The sequence below is a fragment of the Lipotes vexillifer genome, unplaced genomic scaffold (genome assembly GCF_000442215.2).
Source record: "Lipotes vexillifer unplaced genomic scaffold, Lipotes_vexillifer_v1.1 scaffold837, whole genome shotgun sequence".
Taxonomy (NCBI): Eukaryota; Metazoa; Chordata; class Mammalia; order Artiodactyla; family Lipotidae; genus Lipotes; species Lipotes vexillifer.
The window spans coordinates 842943-847760 of NW_006775771.1; positions in this window are offsets into that span (position 1 = coordinate 842943).

Consider the following 4818-nt stretch of genomic DNA (forward strand, 5'->3'; position numbering starts at 1 on the left):
TATAATGTTTTATTTATTTATTTATTTGTTATTTTTAAAATAAAAAATGGGTCTTTTTTTTATGCGATGGGCCTTCGTTGCTGCCCACGGGCTTTCTCTAGTTGCAGAGAGCAGGGGCTACTCTTCACTGCGGTGCGCGGGCTTCTCACTGCAGCGGCTTCTCTTGCTGCGGAGCACGGGCTCTAAGCGTGCAGGCTTCAGTAGTTGCAGCATGTGGGCTCAGTAGTTGTGGCACACAGGCTTAGTTGCTCCATGGCATGTGGGATCTTCCCGGACCAGAGATCGAACCCATGTCCCCTGCATTGGCAGGCAGATTCTAAACTACTGTGCCACCAGGGAATTCCCTATAGGACTTTTTATTTTCTGAGAGTGACCAGAAAAGATACGCCTGTCTAAGACTTCATTTAGGATGGTTAAGTATCATTTTCAAAAGATAAAAGCGTGACTCTCATGTAAGTGTAGAATAAGCATGTCAACATTTATTTAACTCGTTGGTGAGAGCCAGAAGGATGTTAATGCTGGTTCAATGAACATTTGAGAAACTGAATATTTGTGGGAACTGAATAAGGAGAGAATATTGGAAGACTGCGAGATTAGAAACTAAAATGGCTAAACTCCTAGAGGGCTATACAACCATAACCGTTGGGTAATATTTTTCTATCAGAAATCATTTGGATCTCCACTGCACAAAAATCTAAAAGTTAACAAAATGTAGGGCCTAATCAACAGTAACAAACCATGACATATTCCCCTAGAAAATTAAGTAATCCTTGGGTGGACCTGTGAGATGATACTCCAGTATGACACAGAAAGAACATATAGCCGTTCTCTTGCCTTTGTTCCAAGTTTTTAGTAATTTTTCTTAATAAAGATCAGGCGAAATTAGCTCTTCTCTATCCTTAATCAGTTTTAAAGAACTGTGTAAGATGGCAATAAGGTTGCATTTTGATCATGATCCATGAGATGTGGTTGGTCAACTACAAACTATTATTCAAATATATACTGGATATATATTTTCAGGCCCGAAAAGGTGGCCCATGACTTTCTCTCCTGACCAGAAGAGCAGAGATTTGGCAATCCAATTCATCATCAGGGCACAAGACTCAGAGGGCTGGACTTGAGGAAAGAGGAAGGAAGACTTGAGACAAACGTCTGAATAATCACAGAACCACGAGAGGGCAAACGCCTGGGAAAGGCTAATGTTCAAAACAGTATTTCGGATGGTCTCTGGGGATAGAAGTGGTACAATTCGGAAGAAGGCATAGAAGGTAAACCTGGCTTCTTGCACAACTTTTGTTTCTGGCCTTCTCCAAAGCAATGATAGGGTCTGTTTGTTTTCAACTGTAGCCTCCACTAAGGTTCTACATTTTTCCAAGTAACCTAACATTTCTTCCTTAAAAAGAAAAATAGGCACAACTGTCTACTTGGCCAAAACATTGATGCATATTTAGTTTAATCTAGTTATTGACAGGAAACTTCAGCAAGGCAACCCAGTGTTGTGTAGGCATTGCTTTTTGTAACTTGAGATAGCCAAATGTTCTCCAATTCAAAATTATGTTTTGTTCCTTGTTACCAATAGACTACACATACCAGTACCTCCACAGAGTGTTCTGACGTTACAAATGTTTGTGGTAGCCGATTCAAAGGAACATAGTGGTTGTTTAAGAGGGTGATACAATCTCCCTCGGTCAAACATCGTATTTGTTTTTTTCTTCTAACAAGCAAAATGACATGTCCTAGCCAGAAGTGCCTTTGTTTTGTTTCTGTAGAAAAACTGATCTGCCACGCAGAGTTTTTGCCAGGCTGTTGCGGTTCATGCTCTTTCTTTGAACATGGCCATGAAGAGTTAACTCCTGCCTATTATGGTCTGCCGTCCTCCTGTAATCTAACCCTGGAATTGGGCAGCTGAGGAAGCAATGGAGTCTTTCTTACAGACCCCCAAGCTAAAACAAACAAAGAAGCAGATATGTGTTTCCAAAGAAAAATGCTTCTACTATGAAATGGTGGGACAGCAACTGGAATAGTAGAACACTGAAAGGAAGGAAAAGCCCTACACTATCCCACAGGACAAAAAAGAATGGACAAAATAGCTCCAGGAAGGAGTGGAGTGAGAAAAACAATATTAGGATGGTGATCTTTTCTAATGCAGAGGATGATCAGAACATAATTTTTGAAGCAAAGAACTTCATTCTTTTTTCTCTAAAATCATGGGGAAAAAACAGTCTTGCTTGATAAATGGAAAATATAGAAGAATTTGTAAAAGGAGGAGCAATGGACTTAGCACTACATGTAGACTTTTCAAAAGAATTCCTTAAAATTACAGATAAAAGGGTCCTTAAAAGATCCAGTACTTAGTGTTTGTTTATTTGAAAAATCAGTAAATGTGGGCAAAAAAAAATTTTTTTTCAAAATCCCTTCATCTTTCCACACTGTGTATGGTGAGGAATACTGACTTTGCCAAGTACTGATCTTGCACTAATGAGAACATTTTTTTTTTTGAAAGGTTGAAAATGAGTGTTTTGATTCCCAAAAGCATATACTAAGAGATAAAAATCAGAGATATATAGTTACATATAACCCCAAATTACTTACATATGTCTTTGGAATGAATAAATTTATATTTCTACTTGAATCTAGTTCAAGTAGGGAATTATAATCTTTCAAAAAAACAAGTGGAGTAACACTGACACCTCAAAAGGGAATTGCAGTCCACTTCTCCCATTGCTTCATAGATTTAACTCAGACCTGAAAGTCTGCCTTGTCTCTCTAAGTTCCTTTCTAGAAAACACCTTTCATGAAGTGAGATGAAGAAAGACGGAGGTAATTAATTAACTTTGTTTAAAAGGCTTGTTTAAAAGGCTTCTCAAGGTAGTTGAGACAGGTATAAAAAGAAAAGATAATGTCAGGTGCTGAACTGAAATGTGGAACTGGGACATAGTATATGTCCCTTCACTTTCAGATTTTTAGTGTCCAGCTTGCTATGATGCTGAATGTGTTCAGAATGAAAAGCAAAACAAGCAAACAAACAAAAAGCAAGAAAGGTAGTGAGAACATCAGCAGAGGATTTTAAAGTTTTCTATCTTCTACTTTCTGGGAAAAAAAGAGTGATATTTTTGTATCCTTATGAAAATCTCATTGTGAACTCTTTTTGGCAGAAAGAATGAGAAACCAGTATCCATCTTTGATTGCATATTGGAGGTTCAAGTCTTATTCTCCTTTTAAGGGGGAAGGGGCAGTTCCTCGGTATACTTAGAGACTACAAACAAGCTCTTAATTGCCTTTCACACAGGGACCTCTTAATGAGAATAAAAGCTACCATTTATTAAATGTCTACTAGGTGCCAGGCACACTGTAGGCAATTTAAGTATGCTATTCTAGAATATCTCAATGACACAAATTTCCAAATTACTCTACAAAGTTCCAGTAGCTAATACTAATGAGCCTCATTGCTGAAAAAAGCACAGTATTCCATGTACTCTGACACATACAAGCACTAATTGCTAATAAGCTTCTTCAGACTTGTCATCCTGCTACATTTAAGAACAACCCAAGTTAGTTTTTTTAAAAACTAAGTTTTTTAACTGTCATGTTTTACAAACTTTGGTAATTTCTGAAAATATTTTTCTATTGTTTTCATGAACAATAGCAAAACAGTGGAAAAGAGGTATGTACTAGGAAAGAAAACACTGGTGGATAAGATAGTTAGAAAACATTGATGGATAGTATTCATGAAAAACCAAGATTAATTAAAATTGATGCTGGGGACTTCCCTCGTGGTGCAGTGGTTAAGAATCCACCTGCCGATGCAGGGGACACGGGTTTGAGCCCTGATCCGGGAAGAACCCACATGCCACAGAGCAACTAAGCCCATGTGCCACAACTACTGAGCCTGTGCTCTAGAGCCTGCAAGCCACAACTACTGAAGCCCATGCCCCTAGAGCCCGTGCTACGCAACAAGAGAAGCCACTGCAATGAGAAGCCCTTGCACCACAAGGAAGAGTAGCTCCCCACAAAAACAGAAATATAGAACAATGGAATAGGATAGAAAGCCCAGAGATAAACCCACACACATATGGTCACCTTATCTTTGATAAAGGAGGCAAGAATATACAATAGAGAAAAGACAGTGTCTTCAATAAGTGGTGCTGGGAAAACTGGACAGCTACATGTAAAAGAATGAAATTAGAACACTCCCTAGCACCATACACAAAAATAAATTCAAAATGGATTAAAGACCTAAATGTAAGGCCAGACACTATCAAACTCTTAGAGGAAAACATAGGCAGAACACTCTATGACATAAATCATAGCAACATCCTTTTTGACCCACCTCGTAGGGAAATGGAAATAAAAACAAAAATAAACAAATGGGACCTAATGAAACTTCAAAGCTTTTGCACAGCAAAGGAAACCATAAACAAGAGGAAAAGACAATCCTCAGAATGGGAGAAGATATTTGCAAATGAAGCAACTGACAAAGGATTAATCTCCAAAATTTACAAGCAGCTCATGCAGCTCAGTATCAAAAAAACAAACAACCCAATCCAAAAATGGGCAGAAGACCTAAATAGGAGGCAAGAATATACAATAGAGAAAAGACAGCCTTTTCCATAAGTGGTGCTGGGAAAACTGGACAGCTACATGTTAAAGAATGAAATTAGAACACCTGCTAACACCATACACAAAAATAAACTCCAAATGGATTAAAGATCTAAATGTAATGCCAGACATTATAAAACTCTTAGAGGAAAACATAGGCAGAACACTCTATGACATAAATCACACCAAGATCGTTTGTGACCCACCTCCTAGAGAAAT